We start from the raw sequence: 17,588 nt of genomic DNA, 5'->3' as shown, positions 1-17,588 counted from the left end.
TTAATAAAACACCAGAGTACATAAATTAATATAGTGATTTACACCTCTTTTACAATTTGTCTTTAAATGTCATTTCTGCCCAGCAGGGGAAGAACGTTAAGATGGATAGCGCTGCAACCACCCCAGAGGGCCCTGTGTACACTTGAACAAATAGCACAGGGTGTGCAAAGCCGCGTCACTGGTGTTTACACAAGCGAAATTAAAGGCAATAAATGACGCCGGATACTCTTTAAAAGCGTTGATAGCGCAGAACCGCTGACATTTCTACGTCCATGTAAAGGAAAGCAGGCATTTTGGACGAGGGCCCGTGGCTTCATTGAATGCAGACTACATTAATAAGAGATGTTTCCGAGAATGCTCCTGTACAACTGTTGACTACCAGCTGACAAGAATTCTCCACTGTGCAAGATCTGTCTGGTCTTTCTTAGAAACCTAAAACTCGTTTAATGGTCCTTTATAAGTGTAGCCTAGAGAAAGTTTCAGCTCTCAAGGGAGCCCTTTGTAATAAAAAAACTTTCATAAGTTCTATGGGGCAGATTTACAATGAAAGTGACTCAGTGCGTTTTGCAAGCCATTTGGCTGAGCTGCACGGAGTCACTTTCAAAGCTCAGGGATGCAACATATTTACAACATGGCGTGTCTCTGTGCTTCCTCCTGGGCTGGCGCACAAACTGCTGCCTTGCGCTAGAGCAGGCACCCTTGCACTATGGTGCAAGGATGTCTGCATCATGGGGAGATTGTTTTGTGCAGGGGCACCTTCCTGCACAAAAACAATCACTACAGGCATGTTCCTCTTTCAATGCGTGCTGTAGAAGGCAGCACACATTGAAGGAGGAAAAAACAAGGAGAAATAAAAACTTTTCTCCTTGTTGTGCCGCCCTACGATTCCTCGTAAATCTGGAAATGTGTCTTGTTCCATGGGTGTTGCGTAGGAACCAGGCCCGGACTGCCCGTAGTGGGCACCGGACCATCCCCCGGTGCGCCGCACGGGTGGGGGCCGGTTTCGGGCCCCTGGGGGCCAATTTTGTTACAGGGCCGTTTTTGCAGCATAGCTGCAAAATCGTCCCTGTAACAAAATCAGCCGAAAACCAGCCCTGGCAGAGAGCTCGGCGGCACCCCCAACCCCCGGGGGAGTGGGGGGGGGGGGGCGTGGGGGGCGGGCGAGCACTTTGCCAGGGCCGGTTTTGGCTCCCAATCCGGCACTGGTAGGAACACCCACAGCAACACCCATGGAACGCCCCTTTCTAGCAAAGTGCCGCGTGTAAAGGGGCCATATTTACAAGAAAAGGGTGGCTTTTCCTGTCCTTATAAATATGGAGTAGTAAGATACGCCACCAGTACGTCACAAAAAGTGATGTACTGGTGGCGCAGGAGGCTTGTAAATCTGCCCCTACATATTTATATATACTTCAGCATGGCCCTATGCCCCAGTTTGTGTGCGCACAACACCTCGCTGTGCACAGTCAACAGCCAGGCCCTGTGCCTCACCCTCACGTGCTGATTTGCATGTTGCCGGGTCCAAACTATGGTGATTCGTTGGGCGAAAAATGATGGATTGAGATGCAGCCCTGAGCAAGTACCCGTGGCTGAGATTCTTTCTAACAATCCACCCATCACCTTGTTTTTGTTGCCCAGAGATTCGGTTGGTGTGAATCTCAAATTTCCCAAACAAAAAAAGCAATAGTTTACCTGGTTAATGTGTGAGGGACCACAGTTCAGGAAGGACTGCCTTCATGAGGAGCAGGGTTAGTACTGATTTGCATTTAAGGGGCTTCTGATGCTGATTTAGAGTTTGGTGGACGGATGGACTCTGTCCATTGTATGGCTGAGCGGACCACAAGTTTTAGGCAGATGGAGTAAAATTTACTCAGTCAGTGTAAAACTTCCTCCGATATCCCAGCGGAGTAGGTACCATCGGGAGGAAGCCATCCGATCCTTTGCACTATTTAAAGTGGACGGTTAGATTACCTTTTTTTCCCTCTCTGGCTGTCACTGCCATGAATATCCTAGCGGTGAGGGACAGAACAAAAACAAAAACAACACCCACTCCAAGGGAGGAAACCGGTGTGAGAGTCTTTAGTATTTAAAAAACATTTTTAAACAAACTCCTACTTTGGGAGTTTTGTTTTTTGAAAACTAATAAACTTTAGAAAAGTTTGATGGCAAGCCGGCATGCTTAAAAGAGCCATATATTAAACACTGCATTGCATCAACTGCAAAAAAGCACAACTGAGCCATATTTTCGAAGAAATGGTGCAGTTCTTCCCTCTCCAGTCACTAGTGCACTTTGGGCTGCCAAGTGCCAAATCAGGCACATTTGCACCATAGTGTAAGGGTATCTGAATTATGTTCAGGGTAGCATTTTGGCAGAAAGGGGTACCTTGCTTTCACAAAAAGTACTGGTGGAGGATTTTTCCTCTTTGCATGTGTTCTGCAGAATCTAAAACACTTGCAAAGAGGAAATAAAAAGGAGAAATAAAGATATTTCTCCTTGTGATGTAAGTCTTAGGCAGGCGCACCATTCTGGAGCAAACCCACGTCTACAACTCTTTTTAAATATGGGTTTGCATCAAAATCCATGGTGGAAGCACGGGAATGTCCATGCACCTCCCGTGGAATGCCGATTTGATGCAAAGGATCATAAGGCGGCACAATGCTCTGCCTTGTTTTACTTTTCTGTGTTACAAAGCCACACAAATCAACATTTGCATGGCGTTGTAAATATCAAAAGGCTGCTTCAAAAAAGTGATGTAACCAAGACACAAAATCTTTGTAAACCTGTGCCTAAGTGTATTAAAGTTCCTTATCCAAAAAAAAACCAAGTTTAAACACCTCCCTGCTGATGAGCCCTAATAAAGGTGAAACCAGTCCTGGGTTGATTGTGGTCTGGTTCAGAGAGGACCTGGCCTGGCCATTTGGGCAGGACTATTCCCATTACAGCAGGATCAGGAACTATTTGCATAAAACTGTATCTAAAGTGAGGTGACATAGTGGGCAAAAAACAATAGATTGGGATGCCGACCAGAGCGATTGCCGGTGGCTGAGATTAATTCAAGCATGCCATCCATCTCTTTGGTTTCATTTTAGAAGTCAGCCAACACTTCAAGAGGAGGTTCTTGGAACTAGGTATATGACCCAGAAAGATATAAATGGACAGGACTTTTTGAAAACGGACAGGGTTACAGGTCTTTTCTGAACTTTATTAATCGGGAGAGAAGATAGATCCCTGATGGAACAGCATCCCACAGCCGAACATTCAGCCACGGAAGGCTCTTCCAGCCATTTCATTTGTCTGGTACAGGGACATGCAAAGGTGAGCTTCCTATCTGGGATTTCTGGTAGGAATGTATTTCATAATCTTATTAGTGCAGAATTTAGGTCCAGGTTCAAGATATTATTTTATACATCGGCAAACAACTTAAAAAAAAGATGACCTTCTCCACCAGGAGCCAGCGCAGCTGAAGTAAGTGATGAAAAACAGATTCCAATCTTCTCAAACTGCAGGCTGCCATTACAAAATTGTTTTACAGTATTTTGTAAAAGGGAAGTGGTTTTCTTGTGAAAGGGAAGATAAGCAGAATTACAGTAAGAGCACTTTTCTCTCATTAATATATGATTGAATTTGTGTAAATGTTCATGCAGAGACAGAACATTAACAAATGAGTGATATAAATTCAGGTTCTATCTCCTCTCTGATGTATGTTGTGTGATATTTGGGTTACTAAACCTATCAACCAGTGATATCATATAGGTGAACATGCCATTTATTTTTATTTCATTTTTTCGGTCATAGTGTAAGACAAATAAAAGCAATTCATACAGGGTAAATGTTAGATCTGGCACCATTGGCGTGGGTCTCCCTTCCTTTTTTTGCTGGTCTAGATGTTTTGGGCACTTAGCCACTGCTATTCAGTGCCAAGGGGCGAGTGCTCCCTATTGTAAATTGTTGTAATGGATTAGTGACTCCATGATTGGTTATTTGATTTACTTGTCAGACCCTAGTACAGTGCACCATGTGTGCCCAGGGCCTGGAAATCAAATGCTGCTGGTGGGCTTGCAGCACTGGTTGTGCACCCACAGAAGCAGCTTGTAAAATATGGCTCAGGCCTGTCATTGCAGAGCCTGTGTGGAGTCTGGGACTACCATGTCGACTTGGCAAGTGCGCCCATTTGCCAGTCCCTAAACCTTCCCATTTCTACATGTTAGTCACCTCTAAGGTAGGCCCAAGGTACCCCCATAGGCAGGGTGCATTGTATGTAAAAGGTAGGACATGCCCTGATGTGTGTGGCATGTTTAGATAGTGAATTACAGCCAATTTCGGTTTTCACTATTGCAAGGCTACCTGTTCCCATAGGCAAGAATGGGCAGTTTGATTATAACATCTTATAATTCTAACTGACCCAGGGAACTAGGTAGAAATTCGAGTTTAGTATGCCTGAACTCAGAATGTTAAAATACATCTTTTAGTGAGGGTGAATTTTACATTCTGTGTTTGAAAATACCACTTTTAGACTGTAGGTATTTTCTTGCCTAACCATCCAGTTATCTCTGCTAGGTTTGTGTATTCCATGTCTGGTTTGTGAGTGACAGGGGGCTGGAGAGGGCCTTGGCTCCAGCAGTCCGATGGGTCAGGGCTGGGCAGAATATGGCCTGCATTGAATAGAGAGTAGGGGGAAGAGATTTCCTTTCACTGGCTTGAGCCCTCATAGAATATAGAGTAGGGGGCGAGATTTCCTTTCACTGACCTGAGCCCTCATAGAATAGAGAGTAGGGGGAGGAGATTTCCTTTCCGCTATCTGGGTCAGTTCTGCTCTCAAACAATGCTGGGTTCACCTCCTGCCAGGAAGCTGCACCCGGGAGTACAGAACTGGTTTTGACTAAGTACAGACACTCTCTGCCTTCAGAGAACAAAGAATTTTGCAGTATAAATATTGGGGCACAGACCCAAGAACTTTAGATCACTTGAATCAAGACGAACCTTTGCCAAGGAGAAAATCCGGAGAAGCTGAAGGAAGATTACTGCTCCTGTGCTGTTTGCTGTTGGGGTTGGCCAGCAGTGGTTACTTTATTGCCAAGAAAAGGACTTTGTTGTGTTTACTTTACCATCTTGAGGAAGATCTCCAAGGGCTTGAGACTGAGCTTGCCTCCTGTTCTGAAGTCTCAGGGACACAAAGTCTTCACCACCATCTCTCCCTAAATTCCCTTGCTGGGAATTCTACCTGCAGAGAGGTGCCTGCTGTTGTTTGGGCCCTCTGAGAAGACTGCGTGTCGCTGGGAGCTGGAAGCGCGACTCAACGAGAAGTGTGTCGCTGCAGCAGCAGTTGCCGTTGCATTGCCGAAGAAGCATGCCGCCGCCACTGCTGTTCGCCGTCGCCTCGCAGACGAAGAGTGATGCATCACCAGAGAAGTGTGCCGCTGACGCAGAGGTCACCGTCGCATCACCGGAGAAGGGCGTCACAGGGCCTGTCGCAGCTCCAAAGTTCATCAATTGTTCTGCAAAGCCGTCGGACGTGCACTCATCGCATTCACATTGTCGCATCGCATCAAAGATGGCCTTTTGTCGCTTCACACCGGATCGACGCATCGCGGCGCCATCTTGTCGTATCATAACCAGAACGCAGTAAGAAACCGACGCATCACCTCCTCTCCAGTAAGGAACCAATGCATCACCTCTCCTGTGCTGCAGTAAGGAACCAATGCAATACCTCCCGCCAAAGTAAGGAACCAACTCATCACCTTCGCTGCGACCATTTTGTTTGTTTTGCGAGACGCATCCAAGGTACTTTGAGAGTAAAGTGTTGCATTTACCATCTACATTGAACTAAGCTATTTCTACCATTTTAAAGTCTTATTTTTGATTACTGTGGTGGATTTTTGTCGTTGGTCTTGTATTAAGTCTAGTAAAGATTACCTATTTTCTAAACCGGTGTGGTGTCCATTTGTAGTGTTTTCACTGTATTACTGTACGTGTTCACAAATGCTTTACACACTGCCTCTGAGATAAGCCTGTCTGCTCAAACCAAGCTACCAAGGGGGTGAGCAGGGGTTATCTAGGAGTGTATCCCCCTTATGCTGACTAGAAGCAAGGGTCCCTATTTGGACAAAGGTGTAAACCATTGCCAAATACAGGCCCCCATTTCTAACAGTAAACATAAAAGTAAAGCAGTCCAAGTAGACACAATTATAATAAACTAATTCATTCATTAATTCACAATAAATTCATAGATAAATTAATAGACTGGCCAAGACTATATTATATTACATTACAGGGATATAAACATATATATAAAAAATTGTTTTTAGACCATTTCAATAACCAAATAATCATTATCGACATTAAAACAATCCAGTCTATAATGTTTCCAGATCTTATCAATCTTTAGCAGCGAGGAGGGACCCCTGGCTTTAGCCAAAGCGAACTCTAATTCATATATCTGTTAGATAAGGGAGCACCATTCGGAATCCTTAGGAGCATTCCCTGAGATCCATGCCCTAGCAATGCAAAGTCGGGCAGATACCAGAATGTTTGTAAGTGGGGTAAAGTGCTAACATGTGCAAGACACATGCAGCACAATTATTACACTAAGGGCATCTTGTTCTATCTATCCAATCTGTAGGGGCAGTTGCTCCCCATTTTAATATTACATCTGGGGTATAGTATAGTATAAAAGGCACAGCATACGCCACTGTTGTAGTTTAAGATTAATAGAGTGTAAAGAGCGGTCCAGTAGATTCGAGGCCAACTGAATTTCCCCAACCGATACCTCAGACGAGGGGAGTCTGCTCCATTTTGATGCTAATAACGGAGAGTCTTCTATAGCAAACTGCAAAAATGCCTGATACACCATCTTTATATTAGGTTTAGTACCAGGCTTAAAATAATATGAAGAGAGCTCTGAGCTGTCGATGTCATTTGCATGCTCTCTGCTCGTCCGCATATGGTCCTTCAGTTGAAGGTATTTAAAGAAAGGATGACGGGGGAGTCCAAAGGCATCTTGTAAGTCCAAAAAGGATCAAAAGCCATTAGGATCAAATAATTGGCCCACTGTTTAATTTTATGCAATCTCCCAGACTCTACAGGTTGCTTCTCGAGAAATAAGGGGGAAAGCAGGATTGGCCCATATGGGGGTATCTTTGTTGACAAAATCAACAGAATATTTCTTACAAATCCCCTTCCAGATAAAAATATCATCTTTAAGTATTTTGAAAGGCACCATTTATTAGTAGTTTGGATCATTTAGTCGATAAAAGAAAGCCTAAATTCTGCTCCAAGAGCAAGCTGGTAGAAGAATGATGCTGAACCTGGCTCCCCATAAGTCAGTAAACTGCGCAATCGTCCAGTAAAAGCGGCCCAAAAGTATAACTTAAAATTCGGAAGCGAGAGCCCTCCTCTCTTATAGGGTGATTTCAAAAATCAGCTAGCACGCCTTCCCCGCCTGTTACCCCAAATAAAACTACCAATAATGCCTTCCAGCCGTCTTAAAAAGGAATCCAAGACCCTCAGCGGAATTGCCCTAAAAAAAAGAGGGAAATTTGGGGAGAATATTGATTTTAACAATATTTACTCATTCAATATTAGTGAGTGGTAACTTATTGCATGATTTAAGTTTAACAATGGTTGCAGATAACAAAGTTTTGTAATTTCATTTAACAATATTAGAAACCATAGAGGACAGCCTGATGCCTACATAAACCACTGAGGTAGTGACTCCTAGATTTGGAGCATCAGATATAACATTCAGAAGAATCTGAGTTTTAGATTCAGCCTATAGCCTATAAAATTCGCAAAAAATACGTCATTCTAGAGTAACATGAGTGACTGCTATTGCTGGGTTGGAAGAGAAAATTGCCATATCGTCGGCATATGCGTTTGATGGATGTATGACGTTAAAACGCATACTTTTACATCGCATACCATTACAACGCGATTTTTACAACGCAGGATCCTTTACAACGCATTCCTTTACAACACATGTCATTATATAGCAGATTTATTTATTTATTTGCATACTTATAACGCGCTGGGAATCAACTCCCTGAGGAGTATCTCCGCGCCTTTGGCAACATCTGAGACCAAGCAGGCTCTATCTTAAGTTTAGTAAATGCCTAACCAGAACTAGTAGTTAAACAGAAAAGTTTTTAATTTTTTCCTAAAAGGAAAATGTTCCTTACAGACTCTGATGTCGTAAGGAAGATCGTTCTAGAGCTTTGGTCCTGCTACAGACAGAGCCCTTCCTCCTTGTCTGGTCTTCCAGAACCTGGGGACACATAACAACTCTTGATCTCCAGATCTCAGAGCTCTCGAGGGGATATAGGGAACACATTTTTTAGTTAGATAATCAGGACCTTTACCGGTGAGGCATTTATGGATGATGCAGCACGTTTTAAACAACACCCTCTGTTTCACTGTGAGCCAATGCAGTTGATTTAGTAACGGTTTTGAGGGTGTGCGTGCTGGGGCATTCAGAACTAAACGTGCCGCCGTGTTCTGCACGACTTGGAGTCTGGTAATGATCCCCTCATTGGCGGCTAACAGCAAACCATTACAATAATCCAGTCTGCCCAACACAAGCGACTGAACTAGAGTTTTCCTGGTGGTATCAGATAACAGAGGGAATACCCTTCGGAGAAGACCAATAACATGGAAACAGGAGCCTACCACTTGATTAGTGTGATGTTTAAGGGCGAGCTCCTGATCCAGTTTGACTCCTAGGTCTTTCACTACCCCTTTGGGCACAGGGACTGGGCCTAGGTCTTGAGGCCACCAGTCAGGAGTCCACAGTCGTTTCGCTTCTCCAAAGAGCATCACCTCAGTCTTTGAGACGTTACACTGAAGGAAGTTTGCTGCCATCCAGTAAGCCACCTCTTTCATCCCCCGGGCAAAGGAGTTACGCACTTCAGGAGTCATGATTTTGAAAGGGAAGAGGAGTTGAGTATCGTCTGCATACGATACAGGGATGAACCCGTGGGATCTCATGATGTTAGCTAGGTGCGCCACGTAGATGTTAAAAAGCGTTGGGCTCAAGCAGGAGCCCTGCGGCACCCCCTTTGAGATCTCCACCTCCTCTGACTGGTAAGGACCCAGTATGACTCTCTGAGTGCGCTTGGTGAAAAAACTCCTTAACCAGGCCAGCGCCTTGCCTCCCAGACCGATGTCAATGAGTCTGGAGGTCATGATATCATGTGACACAGTGTCAAACGCCGCTGACAGATCTAAAAGCACCAGGATAACGGAATAACCCTTATCCTGTAGCATATGAAGATCGTCAGCGACGGACAGCAAGGCGGTCTCAGTGCTGTGCCTGGGCCTGAACCCCGATTGGGAAGGATCAAGTCCCCCTGCCCAGATGCTATTACAACGCATGCCATTACAACGTAAGTATAGGTAAGTATATATTTTTTTAAAATATTGTAATTAATAAATATTTAATTAATTTAATTAAATTAATTTAATTTATTTAAAGTATTTTTTTAAAAACTGAACCCTTAAAATACCCCTGTACCCCATAACCCAAACCTAGCCCTGAACCCTAAAAATACCTCTGTACCCCATAACCCAAACCTAGCCCTGAACCCTAAAAATACCCCTGTACCCCATAACCCAAACCTAGCCCAGAACCCTAAAAATACTCCTGTACTTCATAACCCAAACCTAGCCCTGAACCCTAAAAATACCCTGTACCCCATAACCCAAACCTAGCCCTGAACCCTAAAAATACCCCTGTACCCCAAAACCCAAATTAAATAAATGTTTTAAAAAAGATAAACTTACCTATACTTACATTGTAATGGCATGCGTTGTAATAGCATCTGCTATGTACTGTCATGCGTTGTAAAGGCATGCGTTGTAAAGGATCCTGCGTTGTAGTAGTTGCGTTGTAAAAGTAGTCCGTTGTAACAGTTGCGTTGTAACTGTTGTTTCCCGCGTTTGATTTCAGTTATTGATCACCAAGAGTATATTCCTAAGGAGGTATAAAGAGCAAAAAGGAGGGTGAAAGGAGACACCCCTGTCTTATCCCACGATAGATCTGAAAGAATCCAGAGTAGCTCCTAGCATGTGCCACCCGAGCACATAGGATTTAAAAAAGTCACTGAATCAATTTAATAAAGTCTTCTTCTATACCAAAGGCCCATAAGCAGGCCCACACAACATGGTTGAATGCCTTCTCGGCATGGAGTAATATCATACCCATGTTCATGTTGCATTTCCCAGCAATTTTAAATGCAGCAATTACTGTTTTGATATGCCCTGTGGCATCTCTGCCTGAGACAAATCTGTGTTGCTGTGCAGATACTAAAAGTTAAATTACTGGAGCGAGATGGCAGGACAAGATTTTGGCAAACCATTTAGTATCTGTGTTAATCAATGAAAGGGGCCAATATGATCCCAAATCATTGGCTGGTTTAGCCTTTTTAGAACGACCACAATATTAGTTGTGTTCCAGCATTCTGCAACAGCCCCTCCTGCCTGAATGAATTGGATAACAGAGGCAAATTCCACGCTCAATATCTCTTTGAATGTCTTATAAAAACTCTGTACGCAGTGAGTCTTCCCCAGCCGCCTTACCCAAGCGTAGGGTCAATAATGCAGCCTCAATTTCCAGCCTCGAGATTGTTTGAGATTGAGACTGGAAACAGCGTTTACAATGCTGTCATTAGATAGCGCTACTATTACAACGCAGTTGTTACAACGACCCAGTTGTTACAACGACTTGTAGTAGGGGGCGCTGAGGTATTGGAAATTAATTTCAACACCTTCCCTACTGTTGCGCAACCTGAAGTAGGAATAGTAATTAATACTATTCCTAAGTACTAACAACGCGATCGTTGTAATGACCACGTTGAAAAAGCATGCGATGTAATACATCACGATGTAATGCGCCATATTCCAGTAAGACATGGTAGGTGCCACAGTTGAATACATTCTGCACATTTATACTGATCAAACTCTTGTGACTTGCAGTATATCTTTCTATAAAACCAAGAGAATTGTTCCAAGATGAGTGTGGTGTTTGTGTAAAGTTTGCCATCTACTCCCTTAATGGCCTGAATTTTTCCCTGGTTGTGTTCTTCTGTAATTTGATATGCTAATACTCAGCCGACCCTTTACCCATATTCGTACTGAAGCCTCCTGTATTTTACAAATCTAGCAGCTATCTGTTCATTCAGTCTGCACCTAGCACAGGACCGCATCTCTAAAAGTTGAGAAAATACTTTGCGTTCATCTGCAGCACCCTGAGTAATTTTAAGTACATGAAGTAGTTTGAGCTGGCGAATCGTTTGTTGTAGAGAGGTAGCTTCTTTGGTGGTGTCTCTAGTTTACTTGACCACATATTGTAACGTTATACCACGGACATATGCTTTCATGGTGTCCCATATTATTGTAGGCAAAGCCGTTCCTCTGTTAATAGTAAAAAATTCCATAAGTAAACCTGATATAAATGTATGTATTCAGTAGTAGTTAGTAGATGGTGAGGAAAGGTAAACGTAGGACTATTGGGCATGTCATAATTCAGCTCCGAATTGGTAAAATACCAACCAAGCCAACCTGAAATGACCAAAAGCAACCCCTGACACAGTGTCCTGCTCTATACAGGAGTTGCTTTTCACCTAAACTTGAGAACTAGCCAGAGTTCTCTGCTTCTTTTTTTGCATCATTTATGCATCACTGTATGCCTGAAAGGGTATTGTTTTGAATTATACTGGGTGATCCCTTGTGTCTGGACAAAGCTTTACTTCTTTGAAGAGCTCTAATCACATTTGAGGTGAGCAGATCTTGAGTGTAGCTGGTGTTGAAAGGGCCCTATAAACGAGCTGCTTTTCACCGAAACCGGAGAACTAGCCAGAGTTCTCTGCTTCTATTAATATATATATATATATATATATATGTATGAGCAAATGTCCCAATGATGAGAGGAGCTCTGTAGCTGGTGCCGGCGGCGAGGTTCAGGACACCCTCGCAAAATACCATTCAGCAAGATTGTTTCAATATAAAAAGAAACACGCCGCACACTACTCCATAGGTTAGGTTCTTTGGTTTATTTTCTGTAGGATCCCCACCTACGCGTTTCGGACAACAATCTGTCCCTGTACCGTGACCAGGGACAGATTGTTGTCCGAAACGCGTAGGTGGGGATCCTACAGAAAATAAACCAAAGAACCTAACCTATGGAGTAGTGTGCGGCGTGTTTCTTTTTTCTTTTTATATTGAAACAATCTTGCTGAATGATATATATATATATATATATATATATACACAGGCGAGTTTTTGTCCAAGTTAGAAGCTATACAATGGCAGGAGAACTGGTGCATCATCACTTTGGACACTGAGTCCTTATACACCTGTATCGAACACACGAAAGGCATCGAAGGTATAATACACTTCTTGGGACATAAATCTTGTATGTACTTTAGTCACAACAAAATGATTTGTAATTTGGTACAATGGTGCCTTGACAATAATTATTTTCTCTTTGGAAAAGACATTTGGAGACAAATACGCGGTGTAGCCATGGGATCCTGCTTCTCCCCCCAGATACCCGTGCTTGCACGTAGGGCTGTGGGAGGAGCGGGACTTACCTGGCATTCCTGGTTTTGAACGCATCAAGCACTGGATGCGTTTTATTGACGATATTTTTTGTGTATGGGAGGGTGATGTTATGAGTGCTCAAACATTTGTAAACACACTCAACACGAATCATTTCAACTTATTTTTCACATCCAACATTAGTACCACATCGGCTGAGTTTCTTGATGTTTCCATCAATATCAAAGGTACTAGGATTATTACTTCCCTACACAGGAAATCCACTGCTGGCAATAGTATATTACATGCCAGCAGTGGTCACCCCAAACATGTCATCATGAGTATCCCTCTTGGCGAATTGTTGCGCTTAAAAAGAATTTGCAACACTCAAGAGAAGTTTGAGGAAGGAGCTGTTGCGATGTTGGCTAGACTACAGGCTAGAGGGTACAGTAAAGCCTGTCTAGATAATGCACTGGAAAAGAGTCGAGAAAGATCTAGAGACTCTTTGCTGGCACCCAAACCCCCTGACAATGATGCCATGGCTGATACCACCAGGTTAATAACTACATACAGTAGACAGCACCACAAGATTAAATCCATAATGAATAAACACTGGGCAGTCTTAAAAACTGATGGTGTTTTACGGGATATGACTCCCGATAGACCTGTGATCACATTCAGGCGTGCATTTAGTATGCGCAGCAAGCTGGTTAAATCTAGCCCTGAATTATCTACAGTCACTCAATGGTTTGGAGGCAAAGGCTTTCACAAATGTTCCTCGTGTCGAGCATGTAAATTTGGGCAGAACATCACCCATTACCGCACTCCGTTTTCTGATACTGAATTTCCAATTCGCGGCAATTACAACTGTCGCACGGAGTTTGCGGTTTACGTCCTAACATGCACCTGCGGTCTACGCTATGTGGGCAGTACCGGCGCTCAGGTGCATGTTAGAATACTGCAGCACCTTCGTGCTATTGTTAATCACGATGGGGCATATCCGGTTGCACGCCACTTTAACAGCAGGCACAACAGGGATCCGTCGTGTCTTACTTATTATGTCATCGATGCGGTTGCTCCATTGAGGCGAGGGGGCGACCGCGAGAAATTATCACGCCGACTGGAAACGCAGTACATTATCAAGCTCGACAGCAAACAACCTAATGGTTTAAACGCGACAGAGGACATGCACAATTTTCTGTAGGAGTGTTGATCCAGCTTACACACTCTGTATTCAGTATACATACAATACACCATGGTTTTGCTGTTATGTTTTCTAAGCCAAGAATGTTGAATCATATATGTCTTGTAGTACCTGAAAATCACAACTAAGCGCCTGTTTTAGGGGATCTGCAGTCCGATTTTTGTTTCTAAGCTATCTGTTCAGGTTTCTGAGCAGGGCAGTTTTTTAAATAATTATTGGTGAAAATTTCTTTAGGTGGTTTATTTGCACTATGAATTCACTTGAGCACTTTTGATATATACAATATATAGGTTTTTTTGTAAATAGTCCTTAATATTTATGTAATATAAAATTTTAAATGTATACATTTTAAAATAAGTATACAGGACTGTAGCTCGAAACTTTGGTTTTTACACTGAGGTGCTTTTTGGTGATATATTTTCCTTCTTTCACAAAGTTCTGCCAAGCTGTGTAGCAATTTATAACGGTACTGCTATCAATTTCAACGTTAAAACATTTTTATAATGCTTTATATAAACATTTTGTGAAAGGTCTAGCTCTGTTTGATAATTGATTGAGAGTTGAAATATGCTTTCATGCATATCACTACAGCTATCCTGCGATCAAGGGTATATTTATTGCATTCATGCAGTTATGAGACATTCACACTTTAAAGTATTTGTACAGTAATACACATGTATTTTCAGTGATTTTGACAACATTTGTATCAGGCATTAATTGACAAAATGTTTTTTTTAAAGTTGTTTTAAGTCAACACCAAAGACATAGCAAATTTGTGCACTGTGGCTTTAAATTGCTTAAACCCAGCCGTAGGCTGAACCATGTGACGCACGTGTGGTAGGTGTGGCCCTAAAGGTTTGGGTCAGAACTGCATAGATAAAAGAAATCTCCTAACTCAAATGTGGTGTGTGAACAAGAGTACGCCAGTACTCGAAACGTTGCATTTTTGAAAGGCATTTAAATAAATAACAACTTGCCCGGATAACGTGGGGTCTGCCTCTTCTTTCGCCGCCTGCGTGTGGAGGTTTGAAGATTGTGTGAATATATATATATATATATATATATATATATATATATATATATATATATATATATGAAAACACAATTTAAAATAATTGAAAATTTACTTTATATGAATTTAATTTTTTAATATATTACACCTACTAATAGAATACGCTTTTATATATATATATTTTTGTTTCTCACAAAGGATGCAGCACACAAAGTTCTGAATTATTCGCAAATCGGTTTATTACTCCAGCTCAGACCACCGCGTTGAGAAAATGCAATGTCTGCAAGGCATGCAAAATTGGCCAAAACAAAACCACTTTTGAAGAAGTAGATGGAAGAAATACCCCGATCTCTGGAAAAATAACCTGCTCCTCCACACACGTAGTCTATATTGTACAATGTAAATGTGGATCAAAATACATCGGAAGCACAATTTGTACTTTAAAAAAACGTATCTTAGAACACATTAGAGCTGTGAAAAATAAAGATATGTCATATGCCACAGCGAAGCACATGGCGGGTTGTCAAAAAAGCGTCTGGAGAGCTATGTCCTACTATGGCATACACATGATAAATACGGATGAACTTGGTGGTAACAGGCAGCGTAAACTGATACAGACTGAATCAAAGTTCATAATCAGACTTAAAACCAAAATGCCCGGGGGGATGAACTTTAACGAAGAACTTCATGTACATTTAGAATGAAAATGGAGAAACTAAACAGAACTGAAAAGAACAAATGCATGACATGTGACAGCTATAGGAAATAGGGTACTATACCTAAGTAAAAACTTGTATATGTGAATGGAATTTCGAACTGGTACTATACCACAATGATAAGGACTGGCGCAGAAATGCAGCGCGCTATTATATATATCGTGTGAATAACATAACAAAATACAGCGCATAACAGCAGCGCGTGAATATATTATCATGTAAAAAATATAGTATGCGTTTAAAATACTGTATGTCGGAGTATTGAAAATGGTATTGTTGAATTTTGAACCACTAGTCCCACAATGCACCTTAACAGCCAGGTGGGATAAATAGTAAACATAGAAGATTGCTCACTTACCGTGAACAAAGCCTGTTTCTAGGCTGAAACGCGTTGGTCTGAGCTGGAGTAATAAACCGATTTGCGAATAATTCAGAACTTTGTGTGCTGCATCCTTTGTGAGAAAATTGTACGTTTGGGCCTGGATCCGGCCCCTATGCAGAGCACCCACAGCTGAGCGCCCGGAGCCTGGAGTCAAAGGATCACTTTGTAGAGAAATATATATATCTCAGCAGCAGACTCCCTCTGAAAATATATATATATATATATATATATATATATATATATATATATATGTATACACTTCGTTATTTCGTTATACTAGTAAATGTAATATATTAAAAAAAGAAAAATAAGCAACAGTAAGGAAAGTTTCAGATTTCGGAGGAGTCCGATTTGCTCTTCCTACTACACTCAGCACAATAGTATAGAAAGAGTTGGACTTAGGATGGGTTTGATTTACTATTCCTACTCCAGTGTAAGCAACAGTAGGGAAAGTACTTCACTTCAAACACATTACATATATAAATAACCCTATTAATGTAGACAAAATAATAAACTCTTAATATAAACATCATTAATTAACATTAAAAAAATATATACCTTTATATGTATTAAAAAATGAAAACAATTAAATATATAAAGAAAAAAATGAAAAAAATCAAATTACATACTTAACTCAAATACCCTAAAGGGCACCTACCAACAAAGATCTACAGCAGGAGCCTGTGAGGTGAGCAATGGAGCAGCTGTCGTCGTCCACACTGCCTGACACATGCACACTCGCCGGCAGGCCCTGGTTCCATCCACAATCATTTCCACAGCCTGAGTGCTTTTTGCACTCCCGCCATCCCCATAACTCTTTCGTGTCTCCGTTCCATTGCAGCCCTTTTATTTTCCAACATTTTTGCACCCATGCATTCTCCAGGCCCAGTCCTTCTTGCTTGGCATCTTTTGCCAGTACATAATATGTGCACCTCAGCTTCCGTCATCTTCATGAGCCCATGTACTAAGTCTCAGCATCTCTAGACATTACCCTATGTCTAATCCTATCCCTTTCTCAATATATCCTCTACCTCCACTCTCCCAGACCTCATTCTCCTACCATGAGCTCCCTAAGATCCTTTCTTGACGCTTACCTTCTCTATCCCTCCTTGACTAACCACAAATCTCAGTCTACTATTATGATCTCCCATATAACCATTTCTAGACTCGTCCCTACTCTATTTTTCCTTGACCCACCCTAAACCTCATTTTACTACTATGGTCTCCAAAATGACACTTCCGAGACTCTCCCCTCCTGTATCCCCCCTTTGGATCATCCCAAACCTCATTTTCCTACTATGATCCCCTAATAACCATTTTTAGACTCTTCCCTTCTCTAGCCCTCCTTTGACTCATTCCAAACCTCATCTAACTTATACGATTTCCCAAATAACTCTATCTAGACTCTTAATTATTTTACAGTTAGTAACCAAATAACAAGAATGTAAAAAAGAAACATTAACTTAAATTACATTTAATTGTATGTAATTTCCCAGCCTATATCCCTAAAACCTCTGCAGCCCACACCTAAAATATAACTAAAATTAATCAGTATTAAACAACCTACATAATTAATAATCAATGAAATAATGAACAATTAATACATAATTGTAAATTAATTATTACTTAATTTATCTTTCACTCTATACCTCTACAAACGCAGCAGTCTGCACCTAAAATAAAGCTAACAAATCAGTATTAAACAATATACACTATTAATAATCAATTAAATAATTAACAATGAATAA

The 17,588-nt window shown here is 41.7% G+C and overlaps 1 protein-coding gene across 1 annotated transcript in view; it reads right to left on the bottom strand.

The window, feature by feature from the left end:
- LOC147684728 (uncharacterized) overlaps positions 1–17,588 on the bottom strand; it is a 112,144-nt gene that overhangs the window by 48,586 nt on the left and 45,970 nt on the right. The gene's annotated exons all lie outside the window — the stretch shown is intronic.

This window comes from Lissotriton vulgaris, chromosome 10, assembly GCF_964263255.1.
Source record: "Lissotriton vulgaris chromosome 10, aLisVul1.2, whole genome shotgun sequence".
Classification (NCBI taxonomy): Eukaryota; Metazoa; Chordata; class Amphibia; order Caudata; family Salamandridae; genus Lissotriton; species Lissotriton vulgaris.
The sequence above is the reverse complement of the archived record's forward strand: the minus strand, read 5'-3'. Positions and strand labels throughout refer to the sequence as shown.